We start from the raw sequence: 15,609 nt of genomic DNA on the forward strand, positions 1-15,609 counted from the left end.
TGTTTCTAATTCTAGCAATAAAGAAGGGCCCAGGAATGAAGAGTAGATTCAGTGAAGGTCAGCATTTAATACTGTGAGATGGGTTTTGCGTCATCCAGTGGGAATATCAAGGTAGGGATAGTGTTTGGGTTAGATTTAAATTTAGATTATGAGGACACACAGCCCTCTTTTATTGTCATTTAATAATGCATGCATTAAGGAATGATACAATGTTTCTCTAGAATGATATCATAGAAACACATGACAAACTGACTGAAAAACTGACAAAAACCACATAATTATAACATATAGTTGCAACAGTGCAAAGCAATACTGTGATTTGATAAAGAACAGACTATGGGCACGGTAAAAAGTCTCAAAGTCTCTCGCAAGTCCCGTCATCTCACGCAGACAGTGAACCTCCAGTGCCGCAAACTTGCCGATGCAGCATCCTGGAAGCATCTGACCACAGTCCGACTCCGAGTCCGTCCGAAAACTCTGAGCATCTGACCAGCTCTCCGACACCGAGCACCATCTCTGCCGAGCGCTTCGACCCCGGCCCCGGCAATAGGCAAAGCCGGGTTACAGAGCAGATGTCAGATCTGTTTGACTGGGGTGGGGCTGGCAGTTCACACTGGATGGGCAGGAAGTCACAGATGCAGCAGAGAAGCAAGAATGAGCATCTAAGACAGAGTAGACATATGTGAAAACAGCTGTGAGAGCAGGCAGGCGTGGTTAAGCATATGCTGGTGACATTGTCAGTTCATTGAGGATGGGAACATGAAGGTGATAATTGAAGGGCTGACAAAGACAAAATTCAGCAAGGAAACTAATGTTCAAACTATTAAAAAATATTTTTAAACTTCCAAGGTGAGTTTTTAACAGAGGGTGGTAGGTGCCTGCAGTAACAATGTTTAGGAGGCATTTATACAAGCACATGAACAGACAGGGCATGGAGGGATTTAGACCATATGCAGAAAGATGGAATAAGTTAGATAGGCATCATAGTTGCTGCAGACATGGTGGCCCAAAGGGTTTGTTGCTAAGCTCTGGTGCGCTAAACCACTAAAACGTAGGATACAAGATAACCGACACTAAGCTTGAGGAACTAAAAAGAAATAAGCAGAACTATATGACTGCTGGGAAGTAGAACTACATCACCAACTATAAACTCACATATAATTGAACTATGCTTTTGGCACATTTTCTCCCTCAGTATAAATGTGTTTGTATTATAATGGAAGTTGTTTGTGCAATCAATGTATCCGGTATTAAACCACACTCTGCAAAGTCTCATTTCAAATCAAAGTTTCAGCTTTTACTATAGAGTACCCTCGTGCAGACGAGTTTCACTACCCAATTCTTAAATTGTTTTACTACTCTGTGACAAAGATCTACAAATCAAACCACATAGAAAACTAAGGAAATGTGTCATATTAAAGAAAGAATAAATTACAAATGTGTATTAAAGTTAAACCTTATATTGTTTCATTGTATTGCTGTACCTGAATGCATTTGAAATAACAGATTAGTATTAACATGGGAAAGGATTTATTAGGAGATCAGAAAATCCAATCTTAGATTGTACTTTTAGACCTGCTTATCAGCAGCTTTGCTGAACTAGAGATTTCTTTTGCAAAGTGAAGGCAAATCTAAGGTACCCTTATGTCCAAAAAATGTTATCATAATGCTACAAGAATCTAGGTTATCCACTTCAGTTCTGCCAAAATCCAGGACAACTCACTAAGCCTTGGAAATACTGCATTGCTACAAAAACACAGAAAGTGACTATGCTTTCAAAGTGGAATACAAATCCCTCTCCACCAAATCAACATGTGACAAAGCTGAAAGAAACATTGATGAATTATGGTCAGTTTTTACCACCTATTTATCACAAAAATAGCATACAATAGGCCATATTTCTGTTCTGGGCATTGGACAAACACATATGCATATCCCAGTCTCAAATGGTGAAGCAGACAGAGAATTTGGATTGTGAAGGAGGCCTCAAAGAAACTGCCCATTGACAATTTGGCTGACTCCATACAGCACAGAACTGCAATCTTTTTATTGAACAATAACTCAATCTACCACTGGGGTAAATCATTGCTGAGATGGCAATGAATTGTTGTGTAAACTATTTGCAAATGATCATCAGGATGCTAAAACTGATAGAAAAACCTAGCATGAGACACAAGATCAGAAGATCATGATGAGGCTGTAGGTGAAGTAGAAATAGTAAATCCAAGATATCATGGGAAATCCACAGCAGATGCTAGAGAAACATGAGTCAATTTGATATGGGTGAGAAGGTCCTAGAGAGTGAGAAGACCTGGGGTGTGGTGGATTCTGTAAATATGGGAATATACATATGTAAAAATGTTTGAGTTTCTTTAATGTTAAAAAGAGAGCAGTATTGTTTACTATTGGTTGAAAAAAGGGTCATTGTCGCTTAAAGGCTTTCAAATGACATATCATCTGGTTGCAACATGAGCACATATCAGATGGGTTGAAAAAGTGGCAAGTGGAATTTAATGCAGTGGACGTGCAAGAAAGCACAGTAAATGGATGGAAATTAAGTTGTGTGGAAGAATAAACATGTATCTACAGATCTTTAGATGTAGCAGAATAGGTTAATATCATAGTTTAAAAAGTCTCTATTTGCAGAGACAGATTACACAAGAATGATAACATAGCTGGTGTGCTGCATATATTCCCATTCACATTATTACATGAAAGGTATGGATGAGCCAGTGATGAAAGCAGAGGGGACTTATAAAGAAGACACCAGTACTATACTACAAAATTTTTACTTTAAGGAAAATATTAGCTATGTTAGGGTTGTTCTCTTAGAACAGTGGAGGCCAAGGGGAGATAGTAATTAAGGGATATAAAACAATGAGGTAGAACAAATAAAGAACAACTCATTTCCTGTAGTTGAGGGGCCAAAAACTAGATGACATGGCATTGGTTGAAGGATCAGAGGGAGAGAGGGATTTATTTGTTTCACCTAGATGTTAGGAGGGACTTGGATTTAACTGCCTACAAGAGTGATGGAGACAAAAACTCTAATACCTAGTTATGAAGAATAGTGATGTAAACTGAAGGATGAAAACCTCATGCCAGATAGTGGGGTAAGGCTGATGGGATCATTGATTTATAGTGGGTGAATAGTCTGACCAGTCTCTTCCGGTGTTATAAATTGTCTCTCAATTATTTATTTTGTTTCTAGCAACTTCCGATCACTTTGGAGGAACCATTGTAAAAAGTACATGTTTATTGAAGCTCCTATGTCCTTTGATCATATTTCTCACTTGTCAGAGAATACAGAGGACAGGTGTGCTAGAAAGTTTGTGAACCTTGTAGAATTTTCTTTATTTCTGCATAAGTATGACTTCAAATGTGATCAGATCCTCATGCAAGTCCTAAAACTAGATAAAGAAAATCCAATTCTTCATTGCTGTCTCTGTAGCAATTTAGTTTTTTCCAGTAAAGGTTGTTAGCCCTGAGCAGAACCCTGGAATCTGGAAGACTCTTAGTCTGACCTCTGTCCTTTGACATGCTTAGCATGGGTGACCCTACCAAGAGCCAAAGTATAATGCCCTGATTTCAGCCAACTTAGCTCTCTGAGTCATTGAGGCATGGAAGCTTCCAAACTCATCAACAAGGTTGTGGTCTTCTTGGACAACCCTCCAGTCTACTAGCACTTATCCATGGCTAACAATGATGCAAATAGCTCAGCCAAGATTCCTGCAATTTCTTCACTAGACTCCAGCGGTGTTCTTGGATATACCTGGTAAGGCTCTGGAGATTTGTTTGCCTTCGTATCTTTTAAGATATCTAACACCTCCTCTTCTGTAATGTGGGTTATCCCGAGACCTCCCCATTTATTTTTCCTAGTTCTGAAACCTTCATGACTTTCTCTACAGTAAAAACAGAGGAAACTATTCATTGACTATACCCATGCCCTGTGGCTTAACACAAAGATGCCCCATTTGGTCTTTGCCAGGTAACTTTCCTCTAATTTTTTTTTACAGCTGTTTGGACCAACCATTGCTCTGAGCAGGAAATTTTTACATGGCCTGAAAACTGCACAGCACTTTAAATGTTTTATTCTGTAATATGCATATTATGGTGTCATGGTCCTTTTGGCCACAAACATCCTACTTCTATTTCATGCTCCCAAAATTCGCCTTGCCCAGTTCAGAACTTGAACTTGTGGATCTGTTTGGCCTCTTTTCACTTCCATTTAAAACCTAATAGAACTATGGTCGCTTGTCCCAGAGTGCTCCTCCACTGTCACCTCAGTCACCTTCCATTATTCAAGAGTAGGTCGAATTTGCCCTCTCCCTAGTGGCCTTTAATAGTATGGCAGTCCCAGTCTATGTTGGGGAAGTTAAAATCAGCGACTACGCCAAGTCATTTTTACAGCACAGCACAATCTCTCGGCATATTTATTCTAATTGCTGTTCATTATTTGGGGGCATTTAGAACAATCCCAACAACGTGATCACGCCCTGTCTCAGTACTGATGAGGCTGCTCGCTGTGAATCACTCATTTAGCTTCTCTCTGGTGCCGCTGCAACAGGTTATTTTTGGGCGCTGTCGCTGGGGTTTCGCTGTGCGGCCGCAGAGGGCGCAGCGAGCGGAGCCGTGCTCGACAGGACAGCGAGAGTGGAAGCGGCGTATCTCGGCTCAGGTCGCCGCGGCTGTGCGGCGCCATCGAAGCGAGACGGGCAGTGGCGCAGGTAATATCGGTGTAGCTCCGGATTCGCGGCCCAAGCTGCATCTGGGCGTCGTCGGTGTCCCCGGTCGTTGGAAGATGGGCGCCAGTTTGGGGGGTGCTTTGGGCCCAGGGCGGTGACGCTCCTGGGGCTGAGGTAACCGGGACACCGCTGGCCTTTGACAGGATGTTTGGCTCCCCCTCCACCCCGCCAGCGCGGTTGGTGAACAAGGAGAGGGAGGGAGGGAGGGAGGGGGCTGTTACAGCCCGCTCCGGCTCTGTCGTTCTCTGTGGCATCGCATATCATTGAGGGGCAGCAATGTGGGTCGGTGGCGCCTCTGGACCTGACTCGTTGGTATAGGTCTTCTACGATGCTCATGGATTCCCCCCCGTCTCCGGAGAACTAGGTCGGCAAGCTTTCTTGCACTCTGACGGGGTGGCTGTGTTTGGTTTTAACAGCAGTCTTTAAACAACGGGATTGGTGTTTGAGAAATGGGGGATGAGACTGATAGATTGCCCTACTATCTTGGTTTTACTTCTATGGACTACTAAACTGCCTTCGGATGTAGTTTCTCTCTCAATCCCCTACCCCGCAAAATTCCTGTACTTAATATTTAAAATCAGAAATAGCATTTTCCCTAAAGATGTAAGGCCATCTATGTGCGTGTAAATGTACAGAATTTTGGATGTATTTTAATGTGGAACGGAAGCAAACTAGTAATATGGGGGTGGGAGAAAATGGTGTATGCGATTATTTTAAATAGTAGGCAGGATATGATGGAGGTTATTGCTTTTTAAAATAGAGTAATTGTGGATCAAATATAATTGGTATCTATCAGTAAGTTGTGAAAGGATAGAAGTGGCAGTAAAATCGGTGACTGAAGTTACATTTTCATTACTTAGCAGACCGAAGTTTATTTTATCTCTCTTCCCTGCATTGGGGGGGGGGGCATTTAAATTATATTGCCTAGATGTAGCTCAGAATGATAATGTTGCTTTTTTTTTGACTAATGGTTGACTGCAGTGGTGTGGTTATAAAATACACAAGTGTAGGGTCCTATTGACTTGCAGCTGTGCTGAAACAAAAGTAATGGACATGGTCACCAGTTCTAGGCTTCAGCATTTGAAGGATGCATCTAAATTGATAGGAATGAATGAACTTCCAAACAAGAAGAATGATATTTTATTGCCTACTGGAGATATATTAGTTATACATTCCAACTTTTAGTTGTAATCATTGATTATGAACACTGTAAATTTCAAATTGGCAGTTAGATTTTAGATTTGCCCAGTTTTGAAGTGTGGCTAATTTTGCATATTGTATCCAACACACATGAGTGTTTATGCATCACAAAAGCAATTGTATGAGATGATAATCTGACAAAACAAGAGTAACCTGCTCGAAAGAATGGAAGCTTGCTAATTGAGTTCTTGGGTGGAGACCTCTTTAAATACAATGGGTTTTTGACATAACTGAATAATGCACACTAACTGCAAGGTACCAATTTTATCTAATGCAACTTTCAAACTTTTTTTAGTTGTATTTTTTAAACTTTGTAAAAGCTTGATTTTAACAATGAGAAAATCTGAATTTCCATAAATAATGTGATCAGAGAATGATATAGTATAAAAAGAGGCCTTTTGGCTGAACTATCTCATTGATCTGTAATCTCCTTTCCCTTTAAACAGAGTATTCACCCCTTTTCATTCTATAATATTTCCTAATATTATCTTTGAAACACATTTCAGATCGCTTCTAAATTTTGCCTTTTTGTTACTGATGACTACTGACACTTCTGCCATAGGAAATAATTTCTACACGGTCTCTAAATTTTCTCCTTGGAGCAGTGACTAAGTAAACAATCCCACCTTCCCCATTCTTTCTATATAAACAAAGTCCCTGTTGTCATTCAAGTAAATTTCTTTTGCACTTCAGCCTTATTATGTGTGATACTCAGCTGAAGTATTTTGGTCACTTCTGGTCTAACTCTGGATAATTTCTGTTTTTCTTTAATAGCTTCCCCAACATTTCCTGCCATCTTCAAAGATATTTTGAGCATATATCCCGTCTGTTTTTGCATCCTTATTAAAGCTTTATTGCTTTAATAGGGGTGCAAGAACAGATCTGTGTACAGTTGCTCATTTTGCCAGATGACATGGGCCATTCTGATATCTCTTGCATCCATTTCATTCCTTGCTACATACCCTCAACTTCATTTTATTTGGAATTCTGCTCCACACCTCGAATGTCATCTAATCTATGCCAACAAGAATGGTGGTCTACTCATTCTATCCAAAAAGGTAAAGCAACCTTTTTAAAAATAGCTGTTTGTATAATTGTGTGATTGCTGTACCTTTAACTCTATAGGCTTTAATTTTGCTAGCAGTCTACTGTTGCATTTTATCGGTGCTTTTTAACATCCATGTTACACTACCCTTATGAGCACAGTTAGTAATGTCAAAGAGCTCAATTATTTCAATGCTCTTTGCATTTCAGAAATGTGTTTGTAATCCTATGGGTCAGGCAATGGCACAAGTTGTTTGTGTTTGGCTTGGGTTTTGGGTTTTGTAAGTACCACGTCATTTGATCCCGGATTGTACTATCAAAACGACACTCCATCACAGCAGTTGGACTGACTGGCCTATATTTTTCTTAGAGGGATTATACCTGAAATCTTCCTGTCTTTTTGTACCATCTCAGAGCAAAGCAGGATCAAAGGTTGTTTAGCATTTACCTGGGATGCATCTCACTCAGACAAGGTGTTTTGTTTCCCCATCCACTTTGAATATAGGCAATCTTTTAAATATTTGCTATGTTCTTTGCTGTATCAGCAACTTCTTTCTCCAGTAAAGACCAACGCAAGGTGTATTTAGTACCTCACCTTTGCTTTCCAGCTGCCCTTATCACTCTTTCACTTACCAGTCTTTCACTTATGTTTATGAAATAGTTTCTGCTTATTCTCCTTTTTATGTAGGCCTCTTATTCCTTGATTTGGATCACCTGTATATGTTTCATATCAGAATTAAGTTTATTATTACTGACATTGTGAAATTTGTTGATTTGTGGAAGCAGTACAGTGCAAGACATAACAGTACTAAAAATATTTAGTGCAAAAAAAAGAATTATGGGATAGTGTTCCTGGGCCATTTTGAAATCTGGTGGCAGAGGGGAAGAAGCTGTTTTTGAAATGTTGAGTGTAGGTCTTCAGGGTCCTGTACCACTTCCCAATGGTAGCAAGGTGAAAAGGGCATGCCCCCAAAGACGATTGTCTTTAATGATGTATACCATCCTCTTGGCTAGCTGGTGGCGCAATGGCATCAGCACCCGACTCTGGAGTGAAGGTTCCCGAGTTCGAATCCAAGTTGGGCCATCCCCTGAGCACGCTTTCCATTTGTGCCGGGTTGAGCTTCGAGCTAGCCACTCGGCCTGGTTTTAAAAAAAAAAGGGTCGAGTCAGGAATGTTCATATTGTGACCCGGTTAATTTGCAAGGAGACCAATCCTGACACCACGCGCCAGACAAGAATGGCTGGCTGACTGGTGCGACACGCACCATCCTCTTGAGGCACTGCCTTTTGAAGGTGTCCTTGTTGACAGGGAAGGTTGTTCCTGTGATGGAACTAGCTGCGTCTGTAATGCTCTGCATCCTATTGAGGCTCCACACCAGACTGTGATGCAGCCAGTCAGAATGTACTCCACCGTACACCTGAAGAGATTTGCAGGAGTTTTTAGTGACGTACCATATCTCTTCAAACTCCTAATGAATTAGTCGCTGACGTGCATTCTTTTTGTTTGCATCAATAGGATAGGTCCAGGAATAGATGCTCTGCTGTGGTATGACTATGCCTTTTGTCAGCCTGATATTTTCCTTTCATTTTATTATCTAATATGCTTTCTTTAAACATATTCCTTTCCTGTGTGGAAATTTTCTTTAGATCTAGGATCATTAATAAATCATTTTGCCCTCAAGTATGTCATTGAGATCACTGGTGATCTGTGACATTTTCCAAATACTTACAGTAGACAGTAGCAAATCTGTAATTTTCACATTTAAAGCTGATAATCTGCTCATGTTATGCAGATGAGTGCACAGGTAATGCCTGCATTTGTTGCCCATCCCAAACTGACCCTGAACTGAGAATGATCAACAACATTGATGTGACTAGAATCACTTTCGGGCCACAACGGGGAAGGTTTTATTTATTTATTTTTAAAATTCATTTATATGATGTGGGTGTTGCCAGCTAAACCAGCATTTATTGCTCATCCCTAGTTGCCTTGAGAAGGTGGTTCTATTCATTCCTCTTTTCTTGATGTTTGCTCCTTGTTGAGCAGTTATGGAACTGAATTGTTTTAAATATTACAGTGTCGATAAAGAATTCAATGCCCCCCCCCCAGAAGTTTTCATGTTTTGTTGTTTTACAATACTGAATCACTTTTTTTTACACTGGTCAACAGAAAAAAGACTCTTTTATGTCAAGGTGATCTCTATAAAGTGATGTAAATTAATTATAATATAAGGCAAAATAATTGTTTGCATAAGTATTCACCCCCTTTAAGTCAGTGTTTAGTAGATGTACCTTTGGTAGCAATTACAGCCTTGAGTCTGTGTGGATAGGTCTCTATCAGCTTTGCACATCTGGACACTGCAATTTTTCCCCATTCTTCTTTACAAAACTGCACAAGCTCTGTCAGATTGCAGGGGGTTCGTGAGTGAACAGCCCTTTTCAAGTCCAGCCACAAATTCTCATTCTAGGACATTGACTTTGTTGTTTTTCAGCCATTCCTGTGTAGCTTTGGCTTTATACTTGGGGTCATTTTCTTGCTGGAAAACGAATCTTCTCCCAAGTTGCAGTTCTCTTGCAGGCCGTATCAGGTTTTCTTCCAGGATTTCCCTGTATTTTTCTGTGTTCATTTTACTCTCCACCTTCACAAGCCTTCCAGGTCCTGCTGCAGTGAAGCATCCCTACAGCATAATGCAGTCACCACCATGCTTCATGGTATGGATAGTGTGTTTTTAATGTGTGGTGTTTGGCTTATGCCAAACATAGTGTTTAGTCTGATGGCCAGAAAGCTCAATTTTGGTTTCATCAGATCATAAAACCTTCTAGCTGACATCAGAGTCTCCCACGTGCCGTCTGGCAAACTCTAGCTGAGATTTCATGAGTTTTTTTTCAATAGTGGCTTTCTCTTTGCCACTCATAAAACACCCAGGCAACAGTTGTTGTATGCGCAGACTCTCCCATCTCAGCCACTGAAGCTTGTAACTTCTGGAAATTTGTTTTAGTGTTTTGGGGGCCTCCCTCACTAGTCCCTTCTTGCGCGGTCACTCTGTCTTTGAGGACGACCTGCTCTATGCAGATTTACAACTGTGCCATGTTCTTTCCATTTCTTGATTGACTTAACTCAGGATACTCATTGACTTGGAAATTTTCTTGTATCCATCTCCTGAGTTGTGCTTTTCATTAACCTTTCTGCAGAGTTGCTTGGAGTGTTCTTTTGTCTTCATGCTGTAGTTTTTGACAGGATACTGAATCACCAGCAGTTGAAACTTCCAGATACAGGTGCATTTTTACTACAGTCAATTGAAACACTTATTGACACAAGTGATCTCTAACTAATTATCTGACTTCTAAAACCGATTGGCTGCACCAGTGATGATTTGTTGTCATATTATGGAGGGGGGAAGGGTGAATACATATGCAATCAATTATTTTGTGTTTTTTATTTGTAATTAATTTAGATTGCTGTGTAGAGATCTGTTTTCACTTTGACAGGATAGTATTTTTCTGTTGATCAGTGTAAAAAAAAAGCCAAATTAAATCCATTGTGAATGATTGTTGTAAAACAAAATATGAAAACTTCTTGGGGGGGGGTGAAGGCTTTTTATAGGTATTGTGGGTTACTCTCTGGTAAATTATGTCAATAGGTGCAAGTTGTTACATATTTTAAAGCTGCATTGGAATTGCATGTGCAGTATTTTAAGGGTATAATATAACTCCAGTAAGTTGGAGAATAGGAGCAGATAGATATAAATAGGACTTGTATTTTGTTTAAAAATGCAAAGCACATAATCTGGAGTCTTTTATTTCAGTTGATCTGTAAGCCTTTACCAATCTTATTGTTCAATAATGTAGGTATATAGCCTAAAATCGATCCACTTTTGTCAGTATGCAAGGTGAACGTGACTACTGAGAAGTCTGTGGAAAATTCTGCAGACAGAAACATGTGACTTCATAATTGGGAGCAAATACACAGTGTTGTTTTCTGGCTCTTGACATGCATATATATCTTCATTGATTGCAGTCCTATGCTGCTTCTATATTCACCCTTCAGTTGGGAGCCACATTTACTGTTGCCAAAATATGGTGATTGGGCTTTTTCTTGCTCTTTTCTCTCTGACATGCTAAGATGTAATGGCTATGATGTGATTTTCCTCCAGTTGCAGGATGTAGGAAATATTTGAAGCATCAGCACCAATAATAGTGTTAGCAAACGTAAACAGACATTGTGTGTAAACATAATGTATGCAAACTTCAGAGGAATTGATGAAAAGTAGTAATATTGTTGATGGTGAGTAGCGTACTCGGGCTACAGAATGTTACTGATCAGCTGGTAAGATGGGCAGGGCAGGGCAGATGGAATTTAATTCTTATATGTGTGAGATGATGCAATTTTTTGGGATGGGGATCCAATAAGGAAAGGACCTAGCAGGTTCTGAGAGAGTTTTGAGGAACAATAATTTACAATTGCAAAGGTTTGTGAAGGTGGCAGCATAGGTGGATAGGGTAGTGAAGGAGGCAGATGGGATACTTGTCATTAGCTGGTGCATGGATTGCAATCTGCAGCACAATCTGGGGGCAGATGCTCTCATAGCATTTAAACGACACCCGCACTAGCTCTCAAATTGCCAAGGCTTGACGCGCTGTGGTGAACAGGCTTAGTATTGATAGGTACTTGGCATAGATGTGGAGGGCACAAGGGCTTGTTTCTCTGTTCCATGATTTGCCATATGACAGTGTTGTTCATAAAGGTCAGAACTTGGGGATAAATGGAAGATAAGACTGTTTTGTATAACTGTTTAAAAAAAAATGTCAAGCCACTCCACTTGAGTTTGAGGAGAATTGGTGTGCCACCAAAGACACTCACAAATTTCTACAGATGTGCCATGGAGAGCATTCTAACTGGTTGCATCACCGTCTGGTATGGAGGGGCCTCTGCCCAGGGTTAGAAAAAGCTGCAGAAAGTTGTAAGTTTTGCCAGCTCCATCATGGGCACTGCCATCAAGGACCCCTTCAAAAGTCGATGCCTCAAACTCGGCATCCATCATTGAGGATCCGATCACCCAGAACATTCCCTCTTATTGCTACTATCCGGGAGGAGGTACACTGAAGACACACTCAACATTTCAGGTACAGCTTCTTCCCCCCGTCATCAGATTTCTGAATGGACAATGAACCCATGAACACTGCCTCAGTATTTTTCCCTCTCTTTTTGCACTACTTATTTAAGTTTCAGGTATATTTGTAGTTTTTTATTATTATGTATTGCCATTTAGTGCCACCATAAAACAAATATCATGACATATGCCAATAATATTAAATCTGATTCTTCCAGTAGGTTGAAGATTGGATTCACAGCCTGTGATGATTTAAACCATATGCAAATACCTTTGGAATATATGTTCAGATGCACACTTGTTCCTGTGGTATTTAGAAGCAACATTTCTATTTTGGAACAAGCATTTCTAATGGGATTTCATGATGTTACTTGATGTTATTTGTCTCTCCCAATTTTAACCAAAATTAACTTTTTTTGCGTGCAAAAAAGTTGCATTATTTTTGTTTGAAATAATGTAGCTTCATAGAGTTGTTGGCACAGTAAATGGAGTGCTCATTATTAATATGTATATTTTCTCTAGCTTGCAACCTTTGGAGGAATCCAAAGCAGTGACCATGGCACTGGGGACAGCGTGGAAACAGATGTCTTGGCTTTACTACCAGTACCTGTTGGTTACAGCACTGTATATGCTTGAGCCATGGGAAAGGACCATATTCAGTATCCTTCTAAAATATGTTTTGTCATTTTGTTTGTGTAAGGTTTAAAAGCAGGAAGCAAATTGCACAAGATGCAAAGCGCTTTGCCAACAATAAATGTGCATGTCCTTGAACATCAAAGGCTTTAAAAAAAATTCAGGGAACTGAAGAGCAAGAATTGCTGTAGTAGCATTTAAAGTAATCAATATTTGTTACAGACAGTATCATGGACTTGTCTGAAAGTACAAAGTGGATTGGGTAAGACCTTTTTTGAATATTACCCTTGCTTATGATGGTTAAGGCGCGTGGCCAAGTGGTTAAGGCGTTCGTCTAGTGATTTGACAGTCGCTAGTTTGAGCCTTGGCTGAGGCAGTGTGTGTGTCCTTGAGCAAGGCACTTAACCACACATTGCCCTGCGATGACACCGGTGCCAAGCTGTATCGGCCCTAGTGCCCTTCCCTTGGACAACATCGGTGGCGTGGAGAGGGGAGACTTGCAGCATGGGCAACTGCTGGTCTTCCATACAACCTTGCCCAGGCCTGCGCCCTGGAAACTTCCCAAGGCGCAAATCCATGGTCTCATGAGACTAACGGATGCCTATTTACTTATGATGGTTACTTGTAGTGAAATACTGTGTGGTGTCTTTAAAGGCCTCTTATTATCAATTGTATTTTTTTTAAACTGGTGTGTGTTCCAATTTAACATGTCCTTCAGGATATCTTGTGAAATACTGAAACAGGTACTTTGGCCCTTTTTATTTTATTTCCTAAATCTTCTGACAATGCTGTAACCAGTAATATTATTCTGATGTTTTTGCTGAAGTAGAAACAGTTCCTTGCTTTCTCTGGTGTGAAAGTCAAGTAATTGGAAGTCCAAGTTCAAGCTCAAGCTCCCACTGTTCTTTACCGGAAATTTCCCTTTGCCTTGGCTGTTGGACTCTTCTTGAAATTTTGTGATGGAGTAAATTTGCCCTTTTGTAGAAAAGTTTTTCCCAATAATCCTGTTCTAGCTCGCCAGGGAGCTTGTTCGAAAAGGAAGAAGTGAAATAGTAATTTATTTTGTTTTTCCAGTGCTTTTGTTTTAATAGATTTATTTTTAAAAAATTTTTATTTTTATTTGGATAAGGAATTCACAAGTATCGTACTTTTTTCACATGTATAACCTTTTCCATTTTTTTATATGTATAAAACTATAATTATTTATACATTCCTAAGTACACATTAAGATGATATAAAAAGAAATTAAACACTTAAATAGATAATTATGTGCAGTTGAAATTCTAATCTATTAGGCTAAGTAATGATATTTAGTTGTTAAGAAAAATAGTAATAATAGTGGATTAATAATAATTTCCATATATCTCTTCTGGACCATTTCTTCTGGTCCAAAATGTTGTATGTAAGCCTATGTAACAACCATTGTAGGTGTTTATATTCTAACTTGTTCATGCTTGCTCCTGCCCCCAAACATAATTATCCAATCCCTATGTACTTATTTACTTAATTTTATCATTTTTTTATCCCTTTCCCAAATCTTTTCCTTTACTTGTGTTAATTCTCTATTTTCCAAAAAAAAACAAAAGCAGTAAACATTTAGACCGGGGTGCTTACGTTAGCAATATTACTGTGTTGATGAGAAGAGCAGTATAAATCATTAGGTGAGTCATCTAAAATATGCTCGCTTTGGGGTTATATATTCAATCCATTTATTCCAGATTTGATAAAATTTTTCTTTTTGAATTCTCAGGGAGTAAGTCATCTTTTCCATTTTAAATATTTCCAAGATAATTTCGTGCCAATCTTCTAATGTAGGTGGTATTGGATTTAGCCACTTTCTAGTGATTGATTTCTTACTTGCCGCTAAAAGGGCCTGCAGCAACTTTATATCTTTCTTCTGTTCAAGAAACAATACATGCCCCAAATAGAGCATCTCAAAGTTCAGAGGTATCTGGGTCTTAAGTACCTTAATTAATGTTCTATGAATACCTTTCCAATATAAACTTAATTTAGGGCAATCCCAGAAAATATGGAAATGATTTGCCTCCTTGGAGCCGCACCTTCTCCAACACATCACATTTGTGTCTTTATATTTTTCCTGATATGGGGTCTTGAAGTATCTTACATTATTTTTCCAACAATGTTCTCTCCAAGTCAAAGAATTAGTCGAAGACCACTGAAAGCTGCATATTTTTTCCCCCAAGCCTCCTCTGAAAGTACCAACCCTGCTTCTTTCTCCCATTTCTCTTTAACATACAATGTGTTTACATTTTTAGCATGGGAGAGTGCATTATATAATCGAGAAACTGATTTACTGGGTATTGAACTGCAAGCCGAATTCAGAATCTTGAAAAATTCTAATTCTATTGTTGATCAGTCTGTATATGTGTTTTAATAGATTTAATAATTAAATGGTTTTGAGTATTGGTGCCAGCCAGGTGTTTCGGTACAGTTGGCTTTGGCGGGCCATTCAGGCTTAGTGACTTGGCTTCACCAACAATTACAATTCTTCAGGTTTGCCATTTGGTGGGATCCTGTGCTACTGTAGGTTTTGGCAATCAACTTAGTGCCCACCTCTTAGCTCAAAGGTTTGTGATACCGGGAGATAGATTGAAGATTTGAGTAGAAAACTGAAATATTTAAGTTGCTGGCAGTACTTTCTCGATTTTCAAGGGAGTATACGGTGCCTTCAAAAAGTATTCAGCACAAACAACTATTTTCACATTTTACTGCCTCATTTTCTAAATTTAAAATGTATTAAAATACAGTTTTTCTGAGCTAATCTACAAAACATGCATCATGCCAAATCAAAAATAAATTTTCCAAACCTTTCAAAAATGTACTAAAAAATTAAAAATCAAAATTTAGGCTGAAAA

At 39.3% G+C, this 15,609-nt stretch overlaps 1 long non-coding RNA gene across 1 annotated transcript; it reads left to right on the plus strand.

The window, feature by feature from the left end:
* Window positions 1-4,380: 4,380 nt before the first annotated feature.
* On the plus strand, window positions 4,381-12,759 carry LOC134347759 (uncharacterized). Its single transcript, XR_010018248.1, has 3 exons — window positions 4,381-4,727; window positions 6,720-7,003; window positions 12,623-12,759. It is a non-coding gene; the product is annotated as an uncharacterized LOC134347759 (long non-coding RNA).
* The last annotated feature ends 2,850 nt before the right edge of the window (window positions 12,760-15,609 follow it).

This window comes from Mobula hypostoma, chromosome 1 (genome assembly GCF_963921235.1).
Source record: "Mobula hypostoma chromosome 1, sMobHyp1.1, whole genome shotgun sequence".
NCBI lineage: Eukaryota > Metazoa > Chordata > Chondrichthyes > Myliobatiformes > Myliobatidae > Mobula > Mobula hypostoma.